The sequence below is a fragment of the Prionailurus bengalensis genome, chromosome X (genome assembly GCF_016509475.1).
Source record: "Prionailurus bengalensis isolate Pbe53 chromosome X, Fcat_Pben_1.1_paternal_pri, whole genome shotgun sequence".
Lineage (NCBI taxonomy): Eukaryota > Metazoa > Chordata > Mammalia > Carnivora > Felidae > Prionailurus > Prionailurus bengalensis.
In genome coordinates this window covers 27,149,273-27,176,216 of record NC_057361.1, presented here as the reverse complement: position 1 = coordinate 27,176,216, position 26,944 = coordinate 27,149,273, and the positions used below count along the sequence as shown (strand labels likewise).

Below are 26,944 nucleotides of genomic sequence, written 5' to 3'. Positions count from 1 at the left end.
AGACTCTTGTCCCCAGGAATCTTAGGATTATCAGGCTAGACCCTCCCTCCCATGTAAAGAAACAGAGGTAAAGAATTAAAGGTGCTGTAAGTATAGCAAGAAAGAATCCAGAGGACCCCAAAGGAGGGCATTTCCTTCAAAAAAAAAAAAGAAAAGAAAATATCAGTTTTTCAGCCTCACACAGACAGGGTAAAACTAACTCCAATCAATATCACCTCTTATTATGAGAAACAATAATAAATGCCTTCATAAGTCAGCTCAAATTAAATCCATAAATATGTCCATGTTCAAGACCATGATGGTTGCAGAACCCTGTGGATATGTAATATTCAGACATTTCCTGAAACATAATACTGTTCCAAAACTTCTTGCCTTTCTAATATGGCAACCACAGACATCCTAACTACAATGTGAAGGTGCTCCTCATCGCGCTGACATAATGGATTCTGTCGTTAATGACGCAGACATAAATAACTCATGATAACTACCTGGCCATTCTTCCCTTGTGCCATTGAAATGGCTCTGTGCTTGATCCAAACGCGCTTCTCAACGAATAGTAGGTGTGCAAACAGAGGAGAGATTGGTCCTGAGGTGAATTGACTCTCTTGAGGTGGGTTTGTTTGTTCTCCCAACAACCTATACATTAAACCTGAGGAACTTTCATGTAGGAATTTGAAGGAGAAATGAGCAATTTGGCGAAAGGCTTATGTTTTATCAGCTGCTTGTTCTTCTCACGGAGACCCAGCTATTCTCAGGGGACGCGTGAGGTTCGCCATGGTTACAACAGACCACTCGAGAATTATTTGAAGTCCTCCAGGTCTCTGTTTATCTGTTTTTCCAATATAGATATTCTACCAACACCAATGAAAGGCGGTTGTCTTAGATGGCCAACAGGCACATGAAAAGATGATCAACGTCGCTCCTCATCAGGGAAATACAAATCAAAACCACACTCAGATATCACCTCACGCCAGTCAGAGTGGCCAAAATGAACAAATCAGGAGACTATAGATGCTGGCGAGGATGTGGAGTAACAGGAACCCTCTTGCACCGTTGGTGGGAATGCAAACTGGTGCAGCCACTCTGGAAAACAGTGTGGAGGTTCCTCAAAAAATTAAAAATATGACCCAGCAGTAGCACTGCTAGGAATTTACCCAAGGGATACAGGAGTACTGATGCATAGGGGCACTTGTACCCCAATGTTTATAGTAGCACTCTCAACAATAGCCAAATTAAGGAAAGAGCCTAAATGTCCATCAACTGATGAATGGATAAAGAAATTGTGGTTTATATACACAATGGAATACTACGTGGCAATGAGAAAGAATGAAATATGGCCCTTTGTAGCAACGTGGATGGAACTGGAGAGTGTGGTGCTAAGTGAAATAAGCCATACAGAGAAAGACAGATACCATATGTTTTCACTCTTATGTGGATCCTGAGAAACTTAACAGAAACCCATGGGGAAGGGGAAGGAAAAAAAAAGAGGTTAGAGTGGGAGAGAGCCAAAGTATAAGGGACTCTTAAAAACTGAAAACAAACTGAGGGTTGATGGGGAGTGGGCGGGAGGGGAGGTTGGGTGATGGGCATTGAAGAGGGCCTCTTTCGAGATGAGCGCCGGGTGTTGTATGGAAACTAATTTGACAATAAATTTCATATTAAAAAAACAAAATAAAAAAAGCCAACCAACCAAAAAAAAGAAAGGCGGTTGTCTTTTCCTCACGAGCAGATAACAAAAGTGGACCCGTGATTCCCGACTCCAGGGTTGCCCAGCTCCGAATGAAATTGCAGGTGGACATTGCTTTTCAGTAACAGGATCTTCTGCATAGCGGATGATAAGCTACGCCCACTTCTGTGACCGTGAGAACAGAGTGTGCCAGGTTATGGACTAAAATGGGCAACAGGCCATGGTTCCAGTTATACAGGGAGAAGAAACAGTAGGTATCACCGGGCGGACTCATGAACGCCTCCGCTTTGATAGGATTTCGGCAGTAGGGTAGCACGCTCGGAACGAAGGAGCCCAGTTTGGACTTCCTCCACTGCTGGAATTTCCTCCCTTGAAGGGCGATGAGCGGTACAGGGAACATGAACCCACGTCGCAGGGCCTTTCGTGAATTGACCACGTAATAATAGGTGATCTCCATTTATATTCCGCCAGTCCTCGTTCTCTTCTCTGGTCATCAGAGTGCAAGATCGCAGCCAGGGAGCTCGAACTGACGCCCCGGAGCCTACAGAGGCAGCAGCAGTGGTCGCAATGATGGCAAGAATAACAGCAGCAGAAGTAATCGTGACCTATACGTATACAGATACCGCATGAATGGCGTGCGTTCGCTAATTCAGTCTAATTGTTACAATAGTCCGGTAGGTAGGTAGTGCTCTAATTCCCCATTTACAAATAAGACTGAAGTGTCACAAGATGAAGCAGTCTGCCCAAGGTCACACAGCAAGTAAGTAGCCACAGGTCAAACCCAGGCAGCCTGGCTTCAGAGCCTGAGATCTTGCCCATCGTGTTAGGCTGCCGGTCGGTAGTTTCACTTATTTGAGCTACTATTTTTGGAAGCTTATGTATCTATTTTGAGAGAGGCAGAGGCCGCATGAGGTGGGTGGGGGGGGGAGAGGCAGAGAGAGAGGGAGAGAGAGAATCTCAAGCAGGCTGTAAGCCTTTCTGTGTGTCTGGAGCCTCTGGAGCTGTGCACAGTAAGTGAAGGCCGCCTCAGCAAAGACAGCCCTCCCCAGTACAGGTACCAAAGGAGAAATTTTGCCTTTTTTTAACTTAAAATACGAACCCGTCACGAGTCTAGCCACCCCCGACCCCACGTACGTGCTACGTTGACAAGTGGGACAATTAGCTTTTCCCCGTGCATGGGCACCAGAGGCGGCAAATGCTGACCTGTCAGATCCAGTGCGTTTTGCTGAGTTCAAACCTAAAGGGCTTTCCAGGGAACCGAGCTTTCGACTGTAATCGTTAAACCCTGCGGGCCCCTGCCCGACGCTGGGGAGAACCCCGGCTGTGTTGGCCTTCATCTACCCTCACCAGGAGAGCTGCTCCAAACTAGGGCAGAAGAGACAACCGCCGGCTGGAGATCAGTCCCGGAGACCATCCCTTCGATCCCACATTCCACAGCGGCAGCCCGTCACCTCCTGCTCGGACGTTTGCCCTCCATATTCACCGGACGTGGATTTCCAGACGTTGACCGCCGCCCATACCCTGACCTCGTACGTTCCGTATCCTGCTGACCGACTGGGACCGTCGAACGACGCAAACTCGCCAGCTGGAGTCCTCCCCTTGAGCTTGATGGCCTCTCCTCTGTATTTTGTGACCTTGGTTCTGCTTTCTGTCCAAATAGTAATTGCACTCACCCCCCAGCAGAGAATCCACATCAAAATCCATCAAGATTTCTAGCCACATCATTATATCTGTCAGCTTCACCAGACTCCCGTTCACAGTCCCTTCTTTCAACAACCTGGCACTGACACCGTATAATTTCTTTTTAAATCATGATGCAATTTGATGTACTTTTCCAAAGGTTATGGTGGTGATTTTAGAGAACATTTGTTTTATTTGGGAAAGGGGGTCTGACAGTGCTGGTGGCTTTAATGGAGTTCTTCAGAGCCTATCCCAGGGTGATTTCAGAGCATTAGCGAATTGAGGGTCTATAGGGGTACGCGGAGATTAGAGCTATTGGTGGAAAGAGCAGATTATGGAGACGCAGGGTTCAAGGCACCAGCTGGGGGAGTGAGCTTCGATCACATTTGGACCTGGAGGTCCCAAGGAAATGAGAAGGGGGTGGAGAGGAAGCCAGAAAAGGTACCTAACTTGTGGGTTAAAGTCCAGTAAAAACAATGGTATGGCTGCATCATTTTTTCTTTAATTCTGGTAAAAAAAAAAAATCAGGATATAAAATGTACCATCTTAACCATTTGTAGATGTACAATTAAGTAATGTTGAGTGTATTCACACGGTTCTTTTTTGAATGTTTGTTTATTTTTGGGAGACAGAGCGAGCCAGAGAGACAGAGAGAGGAGCAGAGAGAGAGAGGGAGACAGAGTCTGAAGCAGGCCCCAGGCTCTGAGCTGTCAGCACACAGCCCGACGCGGGGCCCGAACTCACGAACCACGAGATCATGACCTGAGCCCAAGTCGGACGCTTAACCGACTGAGCCACTCAGGTGCCCCTTTTTAATGTTTTTTTTAATGTTTATTTGTTTTTGAGAGACCCAGTGGGGGGGGGGCAGGAAGAGAGAGAGAGAGAGACAAAGAATTTGAAACAGAGTCCAGGCTCTGAGCTGTCAGCGGAGGGCCTGATGCGAGACTCGAACCCATGAACTGTGAGATCATGAGCTGAGACCAAGAGCCAGACGCTTAACCGGCCGAGCACTCCAGGTCCCCCTGTTCTACAAGGGATCTTCAGAACTTTTTCACCCATTACACAGTTGCTCACTCCTCCCTCCCCACCCCCCCCCCACCCCCAGCCACTGATCACCACCCTTCTGCTTTCTGTCCCTGGGAACGTGACTACTCTAGGGACCTCACACAAGTGGAATCATACAGTTTTTGTGACCCCGTTTGTTTCCCTTCACATGATGTCCTCAAGGTTCACCCATCAGCCATCGTTTCTTAAAGACCGTTTCTCGCGCCAAGCGCGGGGTGTCATTTCTTCTCCCCGTGACCGCTGTGGCTGCCACGCTGGTTTGCAGCCTACAGAGCCGGAATAAAGGACACTCCAAGAGCGGGCTCGGGAGCTGACGCAGGAGCGGCCGGAGGGTCGCCTGCAGAGAGATGGCTGCAGCGTTTGGGGTTTACAGCTCTCGGGAAGCGAGGGGGGCACGATGAGGCAGAGGGGGGAGCCGGTTGCCAACGCAGCTGCGGGGGAGTTGTCCCACATGAGGCAAACGGGGGGGGCTCGGTGTCCCTGCCTCCGCCGCTCGTCGGCCACGGGCCCTATCTTCAGGGAGGAGATGGTCGTTTGTGCGAGGCAGCTTGTGGGGGGCAGCGGCTGGAGCACTGGGGGCAAAGATGCTGAAGAGGGGTTCGGTGGGGGTCATCGCAGTGACTGCTACAGAGGCAGAAAGAATGCATTTCTTGAGGTCCTGTACGTGACAAGGGACAGAGCAGTGTTTCTTTGACGGGGAAACCCATGGCATTCCCGTCGCACCGGGCTTTCTTTCCAACACAGAGCCACTTTCCGCACTCAAGGTAAACTCGGCATCTATCTGTCCTTAAAATGGAATCAAAGCCGAGGGACTCTACTCGAGTGCGCCTCTCAGTATTTACCTATTTGTGACAGTTCCTGCCATCACCGGCCTTTTTTCCCGGTTCTCATCACAAGGAGTGAAGCCATATTGCTTCCTCCATCTGTTCAGTCCCCTGCTGTCAGATGAGTCCTCCACGGGTGCTGCGTTTTCCACTTCAACGCAGCGAAACTCCTACTGTGTGCCCGGAGTGCCCTAGGGGTCAGAGGGACACAGATAAGCCACGGTCTCCTCTCCCAGGCTGTTGACAGCCTCTGGAGAGAAACAACATTGTCGTCGCTTCGAGCACCACCATCGTGCTCTTAACAGCTCATCCTTTGCCGAGCGAGGCTCTCAGGCAGACACCGCGCAAAAGGCTTGACATCCATTATCACCATGAATCCTAATAACCACTTTCGAAGGTACCTCTCCACAGTACTCAGCTTGTGATGGGCAAACTGAGCCCGAGAGAGGTTAAGTGCCCTGCCTAGTGGCTCTCAGCTGGGAAATGGAATAGTCAAAACAGGCATCCCAGCTCCAGAGCCGGAGTTCTTAATCACTGTGCTGAAAAGCCTTGACTTGCCTCTGTCCTCAGGATCGAGGCCAAATACCTCTATTATCCCTGCCCTTCCTGACTCCCTCTCCCAAACAAACACTCTCCCCCTGGTGAGACAAGTCTCCAAACCTTGACACCTGCTGCCTCCGGGTACCGTATCCTACTGTTGGCTAAGTGCTAGAAAGATTCTCTTCGTTCGGATCTGACTGCGGACCCAGCTCGAGCTCAGATTCCTCCAGAGGGCCTTTCCACTCACGACCCTGGAAACTGTGGTCCCAGGCTTCCACCAGGCATGCTCTGTCTCATAGTCATGTCTCTTTCCCCCATTTGGCCTCCAAGGTCCTTAAGAATGGGTTGTTTCTTGGACAAAAATGAATAAATAATTGTTAGTTCTTTGTTCCTGCTGCCGAGAAATTGTTACCTGTAGGAGCTTCTTCAATTTCCGTGTGAAAAGTAATGATAGACAGCTTCAAAAGTAAATCTAAGCTTGTGATTTCTTGAAAGGAAATAGTTACAGAACCTTATCATTAATATTCAGTGTAACTAATTCTGTGAAAACTCTGTCCTTGACATATCCCTGAGAACTACCACATCTCCGCGTTTTTTCAAAAAACTAAACATCTTATTTTGAGATAATGGTGGATTCACATGGGGCTGTAAGAAATAATGCAGAGAGATCTCATGTCCCTTTTACCCAAAGTCTCCCCGTGGCACATCTTGTAAAACGGTAGTTCACTCTCACAACCAGGAAATTGACGTCGGTACAATTTACGGAACATGTCTATCACAACAAGAATTCCTCCTATTATCCTTTTATAACAACACTCACTTGCCTCCACCCCCCACCCCCTGGCCCCCGAAGCTGGCAATTTGTTTGCCATTTCTGTGATGTTCAAGAATGTTATAGAAATGGAATCATGCAGTATATAATCTTTAGGGATTGACTGTTTTCATTCAACGTGATTACCTAGAGATTCATCTAAATCGTTGCATGTAGCAATACTTCCTCTATATTGCTGAGTAGTTTTCTGTACTTTGGATACAACCTTGTTTGTTTCACCATTCACCCCTTGGGGGACATCTGGGATAATTCTGGTTTCAGATTATTAGCGATAAAATGATCAGTGTTCATGTACAGATTTTTGCGTTAATACAAGTTTTCACTGGTCTGGGTTAAGTACCCAAGAAAGCAAGTGCTGGGTCCTAGGATACTTGAATGTTTAGTTTTATCATAAAGTGTCAAACTTTATAAAGCGTTCCACCAGTTTCTCTGAATCCTCACCAACATCTGGTATGGTTGCTATTTTTTTTTTTTTAAGATTTTACATTTAAGTAATCTCTACACACAACGTGGCGCTCAAACTCACAACCCCGAGATCAGGAGTCCCACACTCCACTGACTGAGCCAGCCAGGCGCTGGCTATTTGTATTTGAACCATTCTAAACCATTTGAACCATTTGAACCATTCTGACATGTGTGTAGGACTATCTCATTGTAATTTTAATTTACATTTTGCTTGTGGCCAACGATGTTCAACAACGTTTCGTGTGCCGATTTGCCGTCTCCATATTCTCTTCAGAGAAATGCCTTTTCGTGTCTTGCGTCCATCTTCTGAGTCGAGTGGCTTCTTGACAGTTGCATTTTAAGAGTTTTTTTTATTTATTAGATCGTAGTCCTTTGTTGTACTGTGATTCGCAAGTATTTTCTTCCTTGTCTTTTCACCCTCTTAACAGGGTCTTTCCCAGAGCAAAAGTTTTAAATTTTGGTCAGGTCGGATCTAGCGATGTTGGCTTTTGCGGATCGTGCTTTTGGTGTCAAGTCTAAGAACTCTTTGCCTTGACTTAGATCCCAGAGACTTTCTCCTGTTTTATGTACAGAAAAACCTAAGACCTGACATGTCCGCAACAGAGCTCGTCATGGTCCTCCTCTTCTCCCCCCCCCCAACGTTTATTTATTTTTGGGACAGAGAGAGACAGAGCATGAACGGGGGAGGGGCAGAGAGAGAGGGAGACACAGAATCGGAAACAGGCTCCAGGCTCCGAGCCATCAGCCCAGAGCCCGACGCGGGGCTCGAACTCCCGGACCGCGAGATCGTGACCTGGCTGAAGTCAGACGCTTAACCGACTGCGCCACCCAGGCGCCCCGTCTAGTGTCACTTTTCTTGTTAAACAGCCTTTCACCAGTTGCCCGAGGTAGAAAACTCCATTGTCCAAGTCATTATCTCAGAATCCACTTTTACCTTAAATCTAACATATCTGTTACCAAGTCTTGTCGGCTCTGTCCCCAACCCATCTCTCAAATCCATTCCCTTTTTTCCCCTCTCCCCTGCCTTCAGCATCTTGTGCCTCAAATGCTACACAGCCTCCTAGCTTTTCGCCCTGATTTTGGTCTTGCTTCTCAATCCCTTCTCCACAGTGCAGCAGTAGCAATCCTCCAAAAATTCACATCTGATTGAGTTACTCTCCTTATGTTCAACTCTTTCTATCGTTTGAGGCTGCCCTAAGGCAGAGGTTCCAAGAAGCCTTTTCACCAGACCCTGGGTTAAATCTCCAGCTTCAGCAGGGGCACCTACCACAATCCCTGACTCACCATAAATATTTATTGATTGACTAACAGGGTCTTAAATTCTCTTTTACTAGTGTCCATATCTGCGTTCTCCAAGTGTCCATGTTTACTGGAAGTGAAACGTTCCCAAGACCTGGTGTCTTAGGGTTACTCCGTCCCTGAATTAAGACAAAGACTTGGGTGCAGAAGCTTATCTAGGATGTGACTCTCAGAAGCAGGAGAAAGGAAGCAAGACAAATGAGACAACAAAGAAAGATAAGCTCTCCTCTGGAACACATGAGAAGGGTGCAGAATAAGATACACGTGAATACAGGCAGCTGGAGTCTGAGGGTTGCGGCCAAAGCGCAAACCCCCCTTTGGCTGTGATTGTCCACCCAGGAGCCAGCACCCATGGCGTTGGAGAAAAACCCCGGGGTAGAAAACAGGAAGACTTGGGGCTTTTGCGGTGGGACGCTGGCTACCCAAGATGAGGTTCAGTTTGCCGAAAACTGTCCAGAGCTGATGACACTGGAATCAGGACTGGGCCGACAAGATGTGACGTAAGCACCAGAGGTATTTGCCACAGACCCCAAAGCGCAACAGGGCGTCAGCAGTGTCCGTCTTTCTTGTGACGGTCGGTGGAAGACCTGTTTATTTTTCTCATCCTCCGTACGCGATAAAAGAATAACACAAGACTTCTAAGCAGGACAGGCTTTGTGTCACCGGAGTGGTCAGGAGAATAAGCACAATAAGAATCTTTTAAATCAGCCACCAAATGTGAATAATTCTGATACGCCCAGAGCATGTGTATGCTTAACTCATGGGGTCATGGGGAAGGTCAAATGTGAAATAATCATTACAAAGCACTTTGCGCAGTGCCTGGCACAAAGGCAACACTCAATAAATGTTCACGTTTATACAATTATTATTGTTGATTGTCAGAATTCCTCAGACCCACATCAGCAGGAACATGGAAACATTTTCATTACATAGGACTTAAAGTCACAGGGACAGTCATTAGAACAGGATCTAAGTTCGGTATTCCGCAAGACAGAAAATGCTAGGTTCTCTGGAAACATTGAATCCTTCCTTGGGCAAGTAGTCCGATTTTCCAAAATGAAGCTGCACAATCTGTGAAATGAAAATGAAATTGCACTGATCCTCATAAAAGGCCCAGGAAAATGTTAGGCAGTATATACACAATTTAAATGGAAAAACGTGTTATTTTTCTGCCACACGTCATCAGAAATAAAGAAGCAAGGTGGGTTCTTGCTTCCTTTCTTCCAGCTCCGCAAAGTTCTGAGCTATCAGCGGGGAAAGGAGCAAAAATTTTCCCCAATTATTTTATGGCCGCCAAGTTGAACTCATACTTATCCAATGAGCCCCCAAATGGAATACCGTTCTGCTCCAACTCTACTGATGACAGTGATTCGGGGAGTAAATGATAAGATTCCGTCCTTCTAAAGTGCTTTTAGAATTGGATTCTCGTAAGTTTCATTTTGCTATGGGCCAATCACAAAAGAGACTACAACACAGAAAAGTGAAGACATCATGCTGGAGAGAGGTTGCTGCCTAGAAAAGGAGGAGAGGACCCCCTAATTTAGAGAGATGGATGGAGAAAAAGGCAGTCATGTTGTCACAGAAGGCAGCCGTGAAATGCAGCAACAAGAGGGGAAAACTAGCTTCGAATAGAAGACCAAGCATCAAGGAGAGATAGGAACAGTCTAAAGCGCGCGCGCGCGCACCCACCCACACACACACACACACACAAATACAAAAGGGCATTGAAGGGAAAATGCAGTGATTATCATACAGCTCAAATGCAAACCGTGACAGTGACGGTGAAAAGCTTAGAAAAGGAAGGAGTGAGTAGCAAACTGCATTTCAGCATCTGCACCAAGACAAAGTCGGGGTCCCTAAAAATGTTTCAGCCATTTTCACAACTTTTCACCTCCGTCCATCCCCTACTTCCCCTTCGACTTAGTTCCCTCCTTTTAAAAAAGTCTTTCGAGGGGGTTGGGGAAGACTAAACAACACAATGACCTTCTGCGCAGTGCCGTTCTCCTAATCCCCTTCCACTGAGTTATCACCGCGGTTCAGAGCCACCTTCGAGGGTCTCACAGATACCGTTCCCCCCCTTCCTCCGCTCAGATCAATCTGCCGCTGTGACTGCAGTTGTGTCATCACTGAGGCGTAGCCTGAGAGATCCAGGCCCTGTGCCAGCTCTCAGAGTAATATGATCAGCATCTAAAGAAACTCAAGAAGCCCATGACTTGGTCCTTTTGCAATTAAAATCCTACTCAGAAAGCCTTTTGGTCTTAGGCATTTGAAAAAAGAGAAAAAGGGCTGCTTCCAGGAATCTTGCTATGTTCGAAAACCGGTTGAGAGTTCTCTGCTTCTTAAGAGTACCCGCCAATAACTAGGCAGTGCGAAAGAGTTGGAAAACCTACGTCGCATCGTGGGGGTGGCCTCGTTCCCCCGCGTGCGTCGCTGCTGCCTCTGACACAACGGGAGAGTTGACCGAGACACCGAGCTCTCCAGCTAGGAGGTGAGGAATATTCCAGTGCTGTGCCTGACTACTCATGGACACTTGACGTAAGGCACCTTCTCCTACACAGAGTAAAACGGGGCACCCCCTAATGCGCACGATGGAACAGCACAGAATTCCCTGGGCCCCAACCCTCATTTTAACAGGGAGCCTATAATACAAATCTCTTAGAATAATTTTTTTTTTTTAAAGGCATACGGGATAACTATGAGGGTCTGTCCACAGCTAAAACCTTGTTTTCCTTTTTTTTGTTACTGAGTTCCGTCTGATAGGTAACATTCTGTAAGTTTAAGATGTGCGACGTATTCATTTGATACATTTATATTGCAGTATGATAGCTGTAGTTGTGTTAGCTCGCATCTCCACCGTATCACATGATGAACGTTTGTTACGGTGTTGGGGGCAGTTAAAATCTAGCCTCTCGTCATACAGTGTTGTCTGTGATCACTGCACTGTGTCCCCAGGACTTAGGTCTCTACTGGTTGCAGGTGTGTACCCTTAAACACCATCTTTCCCATCCCCCTACCCCTTTGTGGACTACTCTTTAGACCTGAGAAAGGAGGTAATGCTCCGTTTGCAACAACATGGACGGATATTGAGGGCATCGGGCTAAGTGAGATAAGTCCGAGTGAGAAAAACAAATACTAGATGCTATCTTTTATACCTGGAATCTAAAACAACTTGAAGCGAACACCCTTTCCAATGACCAAATCCCAGGTGCTCAGCGCTTAGCGGAAATTTCCAAGTGCCTCTTCCTAACGCAGGAGCTCCTTTGAAGATCCAGCTCCCGCTAACGATCCCCAGCAGCTCCAGTCAGTGCGGCTTTTCACAAATGAAGCTTTTCATTTCCACTTCGAGTGGACAAAGGTGGCTTCGAATTTTCAAAGAAACCTTTCTGTTAAAAAAAAAAAGTACGGAAATGCGCATACTTCAGTCTTAAATGCACACACATGGAAATATTCTCAAGCCTGAGAGATTGGTTCAAGTCAAATATCTCACTCGTGCACATGTTCCTTCTTCCTAATATTAGCAACGAGGAATGGGAAATGAGAAGGGGTGGGGTGTGCTGGGCAGGAGTACCCCCACGTTTGCAGAAAGTCTCATGGGAGGAAACAAACGAATGCGCGTCGACGACCTCGTAGCAGCTGCTCTCCAGTATTCGGTATCTACTGTTTCTCTGTGATGAGATGAGAGACAGTCTTCAGAGAATGAATGCAGCCCTTGGTAGAATCGTTACACTAGGATGGGTATAACCCTGCCCTCTCCCACCTCTTATGAAGTGGCTTTAGATTTACGAAGGCGGAACGCTTCGTAATTCTTAAACAACCTGTATACCTAGCTCTTAATAGTTATTAACCTGAGTTCATTTATAACAACTTCTAGGCTCAGTGTTCATTTTCTCAAATGTTTCTGTAGTTTCCCCTTTATTGTAGAGTGTATCAGGTCGGACTCTTGGCCGTGGCTGCAAACTGACCTGAGTCAAGAAGCAACAAAGGATGATGGGAGCGGCAGTGGTTTTCAGGCAGCCACATGCGGCCGGTGCCTCTGCTATCTCTGAGCGTCTTCAACATCCCCAGCAGAACAGAGGCCGACCTACTCTCACTTAAGAATTTAGAAACTTTAGAGCCTGACTCTCAGTGGCTCGGATAGAGACGAAGTGCCCATCTAGACTAAGAGAATGGAATGCTCTAATTGATGGATTGACTGGTGTTGCAGGTTGAGTCCTCTGGGAAGCAGATGCCAAGCCAGATTTATTGGAGAATAACACCTGCGGAAAAAAAAAAAAAAAAAGGACGGGGGGCGGAGGGGGGGGAGAGGCAGGATTGGGCGGGTGTAGCCATTAAATTGCAGTGCAGATCATCTGAAGGCTGTGCCAGCCCCATGGGGAGCTGCAGAGCTAAGATTGCCGTTGAAAGGGATCCTGAATTAGGCAGATCTGAGGATAGTCTGTATAGGACTTGAGACTGTTAATTTTCCATCGCCACTAGTTAGTCTGGAGACGTTTCTGGTGTTTCGCAGCTGGGGAGGTGTTGCTATTGGAATCTAGTGAGTAGAGGTCAGGGATGCTGCTAGACACCCCCCCCCCCCAATGCACACGATAGGACAACAAAGCATTACCTGGGCCAAAATATTAATGATGCCCAAGCTGAGACCCTGCTCTTTAGATCAGAAGGCTTACCTTATATGCACATCCATAGTCAGAGAGGCCACGGAAACCTTTTCTCTTTGAGAAATTCCTAATGATGACTGTTTTGTTCTTATTTGCATCGATCAGTACTTGTTACTGAAATTCCAACCAACGCGTTTAACTTTCGGACAGAAAAGCTAACTTGAATTAGTGAAACATCCAAATCATGGATTTTTGAAAAATTAGGGGGGGGGGTTGAGGTGAGGGGGACAGAGGACCCAAAGTAAGCTCTGCACTTACAGCAGGGAGCCCAGTGCGGGCCTCAGACTCATGAACTGTGAGATCAGGTGGCTTTCACCTGAGCCAAAGTCAGATGCTCAGCTGACTGAGCCACTCAGGTGCCCTGAAAAACTAGGTTTTTAAGACCAATATCAATTTGGATTAACTTGTATAATACTTATTTATTTTATTTTATTTTTTTTTTCAACGTTTATTTTTGGGACAGAGAGAGACAGAGCATGAACAGGGGAGGGGCAGAGAGAGAGGGAGACACAGAATCGGAAACAGGCTCCAGGCTCGGAGCCATCAGCCCAGAGCCCGACGCGGGGCTCGAACTCCCGGACCGCGAGATCGTGACCTGGCTGAAGTCGGACGCTTAACCGACTGCGCCACCCAGGCGCCCCATACTTATTTATTTTTTATTGTGTTCTTTTTTAATTTTAGAGAGTGCACGCATGAGCTGGGGAGAGGGGCAGAGGTGGAGAGAGAGAAAATCTTAAGCAAGCTCAGCCCAGAGCTTGACACAGGGCCTGATCCCAAGACCCTGGGATCAGGAGCTGAGCTGAAATCGAGAGTCGGACACTCAACCGACTGACCCACCCAGGCCCTCCTTATGTACTACTCTTTAGTACGTAATGTCCTTAAAGCCTGCTTTGGTGACCAGAAGAGAAGTCATCTGTTTAGCATATAAATGGCCTTATGAAAGTATTATTTTAAAATACTAGTTTCTGATCTGTTTAAATATCCCTGCGCTGTGGATTTGTTGACTCTGAAAGCTTACTCCGAGGTATTCTGTCTTTTGCACATCTTACAAAGTTAGAGGTCAGTGCCAGCTCAGATTGAAATATTAAAAGCTCCAAATTAGAGTGAAAGCTGCAGAAATTTACTGCCACACGTCCTCCTATGCAATAACATAGTTTTCTTTCTGGGATTTCTACTGAAAAATAACACAACAAAAGCAAACTTCGAGCACTCTACATTTTGAGCCTTGCCGTAGATGCTTTGGCCTCCAGGGAATGTAGCTCCAGAACTGCTCAGAAAATAAAAAGACTGGTTAATGCCTGAAGGGATAAAAAGATCAACTAGCAAAAAAAAAAAAAAAAAAGTTTTTTCGAAGATGTGAAATGTGTGTTCAATCCTAGATCAAGGACTAGATGTTCAAAGTTCTATGAATGAGGTTTAACATTACTTTAGGAAAAGTCTAGAAGAAAGTTTGTTATCAGTGCAAGAAGATCGTTTTCTTTTTTTTTTTTTTAATTTTTTTTTTCAACGTTTATTTATTTTTGGGACAGAGAGAGACAGAGCATGAACGGGGGAGGGTCAGAGAGAGAGGGAGACACAGAATCGGAAACAGGCTCCAGGCTCCGAGCCGTCAGCCCAGAGCCCGACGTGGGGCTCGAACTCCCGGACCGCGAGATCGTGACCTGGCTGAAGTCGGACGCTTAACCGACTGTGCCACCCAGGCGCCCCAAGAAGATCGTTTTCAAGTAGGACCGGTATATACCTCTATTGTGACATAGTAAAGAAAAGACAAGAAAACAAACCATTCTGATCGGTGTACTTTGAAAGCTCTTGGCAAACAAATGCGAGACGCTTAAAAGAAGGGAGGAGAGCCACGAAGTGTTTGCTTACCAAAATAAAAGAAAAACTCAACCATAGAAGCAATACTGTGTGAAATCTGGGGAATCTTTAATCCATTAAGATGATGTCAGTCATGGTATACAAAATGCCTGTTCAAAATAATACTCCTCAGGGGACGCGAGATGCTAAGCTACAAAGACTCTAGGTTGATCTAGGGTGTGTCACCTCCTTTGTGAAGCCTTCCAGACTATTCTAGGCCTCGTGGCTTTCTCACCTCTAGAAATTAGGAATGCTTGTATTGGTCAGTAACACAGAGACCAGCACTTAAGAGTTTCTGATTTGTCCTGTGTGCAGTGTTCTTCCCATAAGACACAGGTTCTTGAGAGCAGGAGTGTCCCATGCCCTGTCTTCGCCACCCTCCACAAGATGAACACCCCGTACAGTGTCTATACCAGCACTTGGAAATGCTTGTAGAATAATTGATTCTTGAGCTCACCGTTCATGCTCTCCACTCGAGACTTGTTTAGGCTCTGCTAAAAGATAGAAATCACCTAGCTATCCCCAACTGGCCGACTTGTGTATTTATTATAAAAAGACGTAAGTTAGATCTGGAACTTTCCACAGGGGTATGTCTGCCAAATTTACCCCCACCCCCACCCCTATTTTGCTCTGGTCCACATCTTTTAACCCGGGCAAGTAACAGCTCCCATCTACTCGGTGCTTACTTTGCAGCCGATGCTGTTACATGTTTTACGTGTTGTCTTTTTCAGTCAAATACAGTATTTCTGCCCAAGCAGAAATCTTGCTAACATCAGGATGAATGATGTGAGGGGCTTTGAGGAGAATTCCCGGCCACCCCCTCTGTAACTTTTCCATCGTTCAATCTAGTCTTTGCTCAACAGCGCTCTCGGTGGACTGCTTTGGTTTGTCATATGGAACTCTGCCCCAACGCACTGGGGGTCCCTCCCGATTTATACACGTGTCCTTGTCACCTAGGATGAAAGTCTGCAGTCTCCTGGACTCCTCCTTCTCTCTAGGACCCTTACATTTGATCCATCATGATCTGTAATACTCTTGTTTTTCTCCCTGGCTCCCTTCATCCTAAAACACCACTCTGAGCGTGATATTTTTTGTTTAAAAAATTTAATGTAAAAGATGAAAATGTTACGAGTAAGGATAGGAGAACCTTAAATGAAGTCTGCCTAGAAAACAGAAGCATGCCGCTTGGAACACAGTGAAGGTGGCCATGGCTGGTGTTGCTGTCGCTGTTACTGAGTACTTCTGTTCACAGATTAGGAAACTAAGGTTGGATGAGATGCTGAAGGTCTCAGAGCCAGTAAGGGGTGCTGACTCAGTCTTACTGACCCGTAGAACTTGTGGCCTTTCCACTCTATCAGTGGCTCCCTGACAGGCTAGATGTCAGAGTCCCTGGTGGAGCTTTAAAGGAAGGTATGGCTTCTCAAGCCCAGTCCCAAGTGGACCAAGTCAGAAAGTCTAGAGAAGGAGCACCTGGGTGGCTCAGTCAGTTAAGGGTCTGACTCTTGATCTCAGCTCAGGTCATGATCTCACAATTTGGTGAGATCGAACCCCGTATTGGGCTTCACGCAGAACCTGCTTGGCACTCTCTCTGTCTCTGTCTCTGTCTCTGTCTCTCTCTCTCTCTCTCTCTGTCTCTCTCTCTCGGCCCCTCCACCACTTGCACGCGTGTGCAAGTGTGCACTCGCTCTCCCTCGCGCTCTCAAAATAAATAAACTGTAAAAAATAGAAACTCTAGAGAAGAGTTAAGCATCTGTTTTTTAGAAACTTCTCAGGTAGTGGTGACACACGGTCAAATTGGAGAATGACCGTGGTTCATTAAAATCTTTCCCGTGCTATTTCGTGATGCCTATTTGTAAATATCTAACCCGTAAATGCATTAAAAATAGGCTCCTTGGCTTTTTATTTATTTTTTTCTCCTTCCTCTCCTAACAAAGTGTCTTACAAGCACTCAATAAGTATTTGAGTAATTAATTGCTTAATTATTTAATTAAAGTTGCTCTTAAATGCAAATATTCACAGCTGTGGTTACTGGAAGCCTGTTATGAGCAATCATTGATCTTCCCGGGAATGTTTATTAATCAGCTAGGAGCCAGTCCTTGGGAAGGACGGGCTAGACATCTGGGACCGGGGCTGAGAAGGCTTCCAGAATAAATGTTAGCCACATCCTTGCCCGGCCTAGGGCCGCTCTCTTTCCTTGCCCACACTTCATTGACACCTTCAGGGAAAATGCAGAGAACGTATTAATAAAGCTCAAGAGATTTCAGCCCCTGGTTTCATTTCTTTTAAGTTGACACATGTATCTGGTTTGGGAAATGGGGGAAGTCTTTTTTTTTTTTTTTGGAAAGAAAGAAAAAAAATCCTTTATTCTTGTCATACCGTGAACATGGAGTTCACTGTTCTGCGTTAAGATTATAAAGCAAGATCCCCAAATGCGGTGGCTGATTATTCACAGTAGACATATTAAGTCAAGAAGCTTATTTTTTCTCTCTTTGCTAAGGCACAAAGCCTGGGGCTATATGCATTTTTATTACACTTTACTGTGTTGGTTTCACTTGAGGATTAAAAAGAAAGTCAAGGCACAGTGCACATATCCTGATGGATTTTAGGATTTCTTGCTTTAGTGAAAGGAAGAATCTCATAAAGTACTTCAGATTATTGCTCAAGGAAGTATACCTACTTCCGTGATGACCTAGAAATTTGATCTTTTGTTTCTCCTATAAAAGATCACCTTGTATTTTCGAGGGGTTTTTTTTTCCCTGTGGTTTTCTGCACCGTGTAAAGCCACATTAAAAGAAGAAAGAAAGAAAGAAAGAAAGAAAGAAAGAAAGAAAGCAAGCAAGCAAGCTTTAGATTTCAAGTGAAAATGTCTCCACTAGTTCGGGGAAGTGTTAGGACTGTTCAAGGAGATTATAAACCACCTCCGGGGTTGGGGTGAGGTGTGGTGAAGGAGGAGGGAGGCAGGGGGAGAGAGGAAGAGAGGGCTGAGCCTGGAGAGTGTAAAGAAGGCCAGGCAGTGACCCGAGAGACTACAGGGAGTGAGGACACGTCCAGTTTACCTCCAGTTCTGGCAAATCCACGCCAAGACACGATAGAGGGCCGTGGCGCTATCCTCTGGCCTTCGTTAAGAAACCTAAAGTGTACTTCTTCATTTAACTCGTGCCCTGTCTTCTGATATGCAAAGGAGAGAGAAGGACTGAACGCTGTAGAATTGGCAAGTGCAGTGGATGAGACCTTCCGGTTTATTGATCTGTAGCGAAAGACGTGATGCTGTTTTGGCAACCCTGCCTCAGTGAGAGCAGAGAAAGGCGCTTTTCAGTGGCCGGGAGGAGAGCCGGGCACCGCCAACAGGGGCTCCTGGCACGCAAGGTTCTTGGATCCGCGGTCGAATTAACCGTGAAGGGAGTCGAGGTCGGGAAGCTTTGGAAATGCTGTGGGTAGCTTGGGATTTAAGGAATGTGGATTTCCTTGGGTAACGATTGTTGTGCGCATATTTGAGCAAATCCTCCTTCCGGGCCATTATTATAAAGGCGACGAGTAGAACACACTGAAAACCCGCGGGTATATCATTGCCCAAAATAGAAGGGTTTCGCCATGAAACAAAAGCAGGTGCAGTTACTGGCGTTGGATCTTTTTTTTTTTTTTTCTCATTTGTTCTCCTGATTTCGTATTTTAGGACGATTTGCTCACAGCTATATACGTTGTATCTTTTTTTCAGGCGGTACCGGTTCTGATGTAGTCCCTTGATAATTATTTCAAATTGCCACTTCTGGTCCTTGGGAACACTCCCGTGTTCTAACACCAGCCGGGATAATTATGTAATTACCATGTGAGCATTATGCTACTTAGGGCCCAAAATGCCCCCGGAAGGGAATGCTACAGCGGCCTCGGGAAATTTCTGTGAGAATGGTATCTTCCAAATGCGGGATAAATACAAGCCCAAGAATAAATAGCTGGGACTGATAGGTAAATGATTTAATGTAAGTAACGGTGTTGCAAGGTGCGAGCCACTTGACTTTCGTTCCTGCTGCAAATCATGAGATACATTAGGAAAGCTTTTAAAAGGGAAACCTATTTTTTAAGATAAAATCTGCATCAAGTTACATCAGCCAAGCAGAGTCATTCACCTTTTATCTCTTTGAGACCAAAGGGAAAAAAAAAAAAGAAATGCTTCCTATGATCTCTTCCCTTCCCATCACGTTTTTTCGTAACAGTCTATAGTTGCAACCAAAACTGGAGATTTTGACAAATGAAGCAGGATAGGAGGTTGATTGCTGCTTTTCTGAATTAAACTAAATGATACCCTGAAGGTACTTGGGTCTGTGAAGTCAACTTAATGTTGATATAACCTGACTCCATTATCACAGGATGAATCGTTGGCACAAGTCTGAAAATCAGTAGACACCCTTCCAAGGTGCATTTGAGAAATCAGAGAGGTGAAAGCTGAAGGCTTAACAATGGACAAAGGGCTTGGTGTTTGTCCTCCCGTGCTCCCCAGTGGATGGAGATGTTCATCAGAATTAGGGGGAATGATGTTCCTGGAGAAGCGATTGGCTATGCAGGAGCGGAAAAATAATTTTCCCTCTATCCTTCTAGGTTCTTGGTGGAGACCTCCGGTAATAAAAGACAGATTAACAGGAGAAAAGCAAGCAGGAGTTAAATAACATGTATGCCTGGGAGAGACCCAGGAAAACTGAGCAACTCATCGAAATGGCTCAAGCCACTGCCTTAAATACCACTTTCCGCTGAGGACAAAAGAAAGATGCTGGGGCGTTTGGGGGGGGGGGGGTGCAGTTATGGGAGGTTGCCAGGAACAGCACAGTGAACAAGAGTAAGGTTCCTAGGCAGATTTAAGTTTTGCTTTCTCCGTGGATAAGGGTTTCTAGAGATTTAGTCATACTTCTCTTCCTGGTACAGAGCAGGAGACATGCTTAAAATGCAGATTTCTCTTAGAAATGTAAATGTCTCCTACAAAAGGGTAACTTCTGGTGTCTAAGCTTCTACGGTACCTACTGTTTCTTAAAAATAATGAATTTAGGGGCGCCTGGGTGGCTCAGTCCATTAAGCATCAGACTTTAGCTCAGGTCATGATCTTGCGGTTAATGAGTTCGAGTCTCACTTTGGGCTCTCTGTTCTCAGCAAGAAACCTGCTTCACATCCTCTGTGTCCCTCTCTCTGCCCTTCCCCTGCTCTCTCTCTGTCACTCTCCCTCTCCGAAAAATAAATAAACATTAAAAAAATAATGATGAGTTTAAATAATCCTTAGGCATATTTGGGAGCGGCAAATTGTGTCACCCGTCAGCTGGCTCGAGGCTAGGCTCCCAGTGACATAATGCCTCACCTGTCTGGCACAGGTACACCTACATCCTTTTAGGCTCTGTTTGGGAGTCTCTGTGCTTTGCTGGTAGGTTGTATAGAACACATTTGGGAAGGGCTGGTGGGAGGTGGAGAGGTGAGTGGAGGAGAAAACAAAGGGAAAGCAGAGAATAAGCAAAGGAGTCAAAGATTTAGAAAGAAAAGGTGCACCTGTCTGGCTCAGTAGGTTGATTGCAGCTCAAGTTATGATCCCAGGGTCGTGGGATCAAGCCCCGAGTCAGGCTCTGTGCTGAGTGTAGAGCCTGCTTAAGATTCTCTCTCTCTCTCTCTCTCTCTCTCTCTCTCTCTCTCTCTCTCTCTCTCCCCCCCTCCCCCTCTCCCTCTCCCTCTCCCTCCCCCTCCCCAATTTGTGTACGTGAATGCTCTCAATCTAAAATTTTTTTAGAAAGAGAGATTAAGAAAGAAAGGGATCAACACAAAAATATAAAATAGAAGGGGGAGGAAAGCTCTCAGAGAGGAACATGAAGAGAGGTGGATTCATGATGGTCTCGGATGGCACACATTAGCATCCATGCTATAAGTCACCCAAAATCAACTAATAATTATGCTCGTACTCAGAGTGAGCCTTCGGTCAGCATAGGTTACTTTCCTATGATCTCTTCTGAAGTCAAATGCTAGAAACTCTTTTTAACTCCTAAGTGTCTCAATGTCAAGAAAACACATAAAGAAAGTCAAGGGAAAGAGACCTCAGCTGCTGAGCTGTACCCATCAGAAGCTCTCATTCCAAACGTTGTCTGAGACCATCTGTTTCAGTCACAACTCAAAACGAATCAGAATTCGAACAATGGATTTTAACTGAAAAGGATTATAATTAGTTGAATGGATTTTAATGGACACCGTAGTAAATCTCAAGAGAGTTTCCAGGATAATGTCTGGGCATATATTTGTGAGTATCACAAGTCGGGATTTGGAAGTAAGATGAGTTAGGAAGGCCTCCCCAACACAGACACATGCATGCAGAAAACTGTACACACTATAAGATTTCGGTACGAAAACTCACGAATAGACTGTAGAGAGTCATTTGCGTGCATGTGCATGGTTTATTCACGATCATCACAGCACCAGGAGAGGGTTGTGGGGTTTTTTATGGGCTCATTAGTGTAGGTGTGAAGTCTGGTTCTTGCATGCCTATGGATATTTATCAAAGGTCTAGACAAACTGAGAGCCAGAAAATCAAAACCTACACGCCGAGTTACATCGTTTCCCAAGACTGGAGTAAACATGATTTATGCACATAGTCCCGGTAAGAGCGCTTGGACACTAGGAAGAAATCACATTGTTTAGCAATGTATTGCCACATCGGGGGGGACCCCTTGGCTCTCCTGAAACTTCCAGTGCAGACGAAAACATGAAAGTAATTAACAGGTCAAAGGAAAAAGTGGAAGCCCTTGAGAACTGAAAATAAAGCTTAGTAACATTTGCACGTAGATAAATTTACTTGAAATCATTTCTGGGAGCCCCGATGCTCTCTCTCCTTTTCCCTTCTTTTTGACTTATTTAAAGCAACTTTGGACAAAAATGAAATGAGGATATCCTTCAGAACGCACAGAAGCGTGGACTGAGCTTTGGGAAATAGTCACCGCTGGGAAGAGAATGTGTTATCATTAATCTGGTTGAATGACTTGGTGTTCATTCATCATCCCCAAAATGTTGCTCTCCAGTCTACGATACTCATACTTACTACTAGGTCTATAGTACCTAACAGATAACAGGAACTCAAGGAGTATTTCCACTCATCACATTGATCAAATATTTGTTGACCATCTCCTAGGTATTAGGCCCTGGACTAAACTACGAATAAGATAACCAACATCTCTGTCTTCACGGGCAAGTAACTTACATTCTTGTATCTTGTGAATGAATGAAGAAACGTCTCTTGGCACGAAAGAAGGGAGGTCTCTGCAAACAGTACGCTGCCTGTAGAACTCATCTGAGATGAGAAAGCAAAGGCAAATAACAAGAGTCCTCAGAGCTCTCGAATATGATTCTTTAAAAATGAGAGTAAAACAAATAGGCAGGAGATTGGGGCTCTTGGTCTGTCTTGCAAATTATTTTAAAATGTTTGGGTCCAGTATTGTAGGCCCAATAAATCGAAGTGATTTTCTTCTTTTCTTTTTTATACTTTGATCATCAAGAAGGAAGGAAAGAGGGGCGCCCGCATGGCTCGGTCGTGTATGTGTCTGACTCTTGATTTTGGCTTAGGTCATCATCTTACGGTTCGTGGGATCAAGCCCATATCAGGCTCCGCACTGAAAGCGTAGAGCTTGCTTGGGATTCTCTCTCTCCCTCTCTCTCTCTCTCTCTCTCTCTCTCTCTCTCTCTCTGCCCCTCCCCCATTCGTGCACGCTCTCTCTCTCTCAAACGAACTTTTGAAAAAAAGAAGAAGGAGGGAAAAAAAGAAGGAAGGGGGGGTCTTTCCAAAAATTGTACTGGAAATCTCACGATAGAGAATTCTTCACGCAAAATGGAGTTGTTAGGGTGACAATTCTCGAATAATCTGTACATTAATTCATTCAACTAATAATTAGAGTACCTGCTATATGCCGGGTACTGTGCTAGCCACCGGGGATATAGTAGGAACAGAAAGATGTGTCCCTGTCCTCACAGAGCATATGAAGAAAAAAAAAAAAAGATCTTTTTTTTAAATTTTCTCCGACATGATTTTACTGAGGAATACTGCAAATTAGATGATGAGTACTTAAGGAGCAGATGGCAGTTTTTTGCCCATCTGGGATACTTCTAATGAATAGGCGCTTGTGTATCAATAGGTAAGGATTCTTCCAGTTCTAAGCTTTCCTGATCTATTATCTAATAGTAGACACAGGATCTTCCCGGAAGACGTTACGCTTGTGTTTCTTTTCATAAAAGGAAAGAGAGGTTTTGCCTATTAATTCAGAAGAAATTGGGTTCTTTCTATCTCCTTAAATAACTCTAATTAAATTCCTCTGGCTCTTCCTGCCTTGCTCACCTTCTAATGTCACCCCTACCCCTTGTAGTCTCCCTTGCCATTCCTTCCTTTAGTGACGGAGACAAATCGTTCTTCCTCACCTGGCTCTACGTGACCTCTCCAGCAAAACTGTCACTGTTAGGTCCAATGCATCCTGTTCCAGAGGAATTCCTACCGCCGTATGCGGTAGGAATCCCTTTGGAATTGCCATAGTCCCGTCGGCAATATCCTCACCCTGGAAGGCTGTTTGCCTCTTCAGAAATTAAGCTCCAACACCAAAAATTAACCAGTTCTTCCTTCTTTCCGTATACCTCCTTATCTGCCTTCCCTCCCATTCAGGGCCACACGGTCTTCATTCCAACGCATGTCACCCCACACCTAGGTGATTGCAACCTGCCCAAACCTGAGCTGCTTTCTCAAATCATGAGTCAGTGCACAGAAATCTTCCCTGGTTCCCTTGGCCTTGCCGGGAAAATCCTGAGCCGCAGAGTCTGGAGAGCCTTGGTTTGCATCTCTGCTTCCAGGATAGGTAGCTCACTGTACCTTACCGCCCTCTCCAACAGCTGTGTTCTGCCCCAGGCCTTTCCTCGGCTAATCCCTCCTCCTCACCTCCAAGCCTTTATGCTTCCAAAGATCAGAGACTACAGCATTTTCTCCTTGTGTGTCTCTTTCAGTATTAGCAACTACTTGTCACATGATCAGGGAATTCACCGAGTAAAGAATGAATTGTGTGTTGCCAGGGTGGCTCATTCAGATAAGTGTCCGACTCTTGGTTTCTGCTCAGATCGTGATCTCATGAGTCACGGGTTCAAGCCCCACGTCGGGCTCTGCGCTGACAGCGTGGAGCCTCCTTGGGAATCTCTCTCTCTCCCTCTCTCTCTGTCCCTTCCCTGCTCACTCTTTCTGTCTCTGTCTCTCTCTCTCTCTCAAAATCAATAAATAAACATTTAAAAAAATGAATTGGGCCAGAACGCAGGATTGTAGTATATAATTTGTGGTGTTTGCTTCCTAGCCTGTATATAGTACTTGATATAGCTTAAAAACATGGCCAGTTAGAAAGGTCTAATGCATGGAGGTTATTGTTTCAAAAGTTTATCAACTTTCATTTCCTTGCCTAATTGCTCACAGAATAAAGTGCCTTTGTTCTTAGGTAGCTACAGTGTGCCTTCAAGTTTTCTCTCTGTCTTAAAATGATGTCTTTGTTTATTCAATTGTGCATTCAATCCATGCAATACCTTTCTCCAAGGATAATTTGTGAAAAGAAATATTTTACGCTTAATTCTTTAGTTATTTTAAGACTGTTTCCTGAAGTGTTCATTTCATTACGTGACGCATTTTTAATTTCAGTCTCTCTCATGCATTTTCCTAACTTTGAGTTATAGGGAAGGGAATTCACTTCTGTCTCCTTTTCATTTCTTGACAATATCGGGTATACCCTGGAAATTACCTGTGGAGTTCACCTTATAGAGGAAGAAAGCAACCTTCGAGATGAGGGGCCTCTAATGGACTCAGATGCTGCCTCCCCCTGGTCGCTATGAATCTGCTAACATTACCACCAGGGGACAGGGTCTGTGACACGGTCATGCTCCTTTACCACATGTCCCCCGTGGGATTTCTTTCTCGGGACATGAAAAGATCGCTGGTCACCGTCCACTCCCATGTGGCCTCCTCATCCACTCTTGCCCACCCCCGAACTTTCACAGTCATCTCTTGGTTACTTTGTTCATGAGATGACCCATTCTGCATTTAGAAATAATGATGTCCTTCTAAACATGCCTTTGCGCGTGTTCTCCGTAATCTTATGGCCTCACATTCTTCATGACCAGGAACTGACCTTGCTTTGGGTCATAAAAGATACCAGTGACTTAAACTTTCATAGATATGGACACTAGATCTCTTCTGCAGTCGGTAAATGGAAAGGCCAGCTGCATATTGAATATGTCTAAAATGCTTTTCGTTTGACTTTGATCTCTAAAATAGCAGTTAAAGAGCAAGAGTCAGACTGAATGAGTTTGAATCTTGGCTCTGCCAATTTACTAACTATTTAAACGCAGGCAAGTTGCATTGTTGTTGTTTTTTAACCTCTCGTGCTTCAGCTTCTACATCATTCAAGTAGGAAGATACATTACTTCTTTTTTTAATGTTTATTTTTGAGCGAGAGAGAGAGAGGGAGAGAGGGAGCGCAGAGGAGGGGCAGAGAAAGAGGGAGGCAAAGAATCCCAAGTAGGCTCTGCACTGTCAGCCCAGAGCCCGACGCAGGGCTCGAATCCACGAACCGTGAGATCGTGACCTGAGCCGAAGTCGAGAGTTGGACACCTAACCGACCGAGCTCCCCAGGCGCCCCCAGATAATATTACTTCCACCGAGTTACTGGGAAAATTAAGTAAGTTAATTCCTCTTGTCATGAACAGAATGCTTAATAAATATCAGCCATTTTTGTGATGTATGTATTGCCTTGCCCACGATAACCTATCCTTTCCATGTACGAATCATAACAGCAACGATAACAATAGCTGTTAACATTTATTGAGCAATCACCATGTGGAAGAAACGAGGCCCACCGTTGCCCGTGTCTTAGCTACTTCCCACGAAAAGTTCTGTGAGGTGGGTCATGTTGTCCCATTTTACCCACAAGGAAAGTTAACGGTGGAATAACATACCCAGGGACGTGCAGCTTGCAGGCGGTGTTAGTTCACGTTCCTGTTTCTTCTCCCATCTCTGTCTTTCTGGGCGTCTCTCTGTCACACGTACACATTGGTTTGGTCAACTAGCCATTAAGCACTTGTGACCCACTTACCGTGTGCAGGGTTCAGTGCGCCCTGCGGGAGGGTGGGGAGGGGAGGCGGGACAAGCAAGGGATGGTCCCGGCTATCGGGGATTTCACGTGGCATCGCAGGAGACAAGTCCTGTCCCTGCAACTACAACAGACAGTCTGACAGAAATGCTCCAAGGAGAGACTGTGAGCCTCGAGGATGCCGAGGAAGCGATCCCTTCCAACCCCGGGGGATTGGAAAGTAGACATAGAAACATAGAAAAGACTGGAACTGGGAGCGAAGGGGGAGAAGAACACTGCAGAGAGGAGCAGCAACCAAAACAAGTCACACGGGTGTTAAATTGGATGGAACATTGCAGGACAGGCCAGCTGAGCGTGGCGGACGGTGCGGGGCCGTAGGGCCGGGAAGGGAGGTTTGAGATGCGTCTCACGCTCTTGCGTGCGTCACAGTGAAGCACATCCTGCGCGTTTGGGAACCTCCACATGCTTTTCCAAATATTTGTTCCAAGCAAAGATGTGCAAGGCTAGGAGAAAGTGAAAACAGAAGGTTGTTCTGAATCTGTGTTAGGCCCTTGACTGATATTGCGAGATTGGCCGGCTTTAGACCAGACTCCCTTAGCCACTTTTCTGATCTTGTCTAATATCTGTTTTATCCCTTGGGCATTAGCCACACCATAGGAGTGAACCAACTGGAGCTTTGCTGGCTCTGGGCAAGAGCTGACCAACCCCTTGTCGACCACGGGCTGTTCAGAACCAAATTAAGATCCAGATTTGTGAAGCTCGCGTGCCCCACCCCCGCCCCCCAGAATGGAATTCACTAAGCCATCAGGACACCATCAGTATATTCTAGAAAAACCTGATAGGAAAAAAAAAAAAACAAAAGAATGGAAATTTTTATCTCATGCCACCTGAAGATCTACTTCGCAGTAATTTTCAAGTCTACT

The 26,944-nt window shown here is 45.7% G+C and overlaps 1 protein-coding gene across 8 annotated transcripts in view; it reads left to right on the top strand.

Annotated features, from left to right (window-relative positions):
• Positions 1-26,944, top strand: part of DMD (dystrophin) — a 2,018,590-nt gene that overhangs the window by 1,761,310 nt on the left and 230,336 nt on the right. The window lies entirely within an intron of this gene.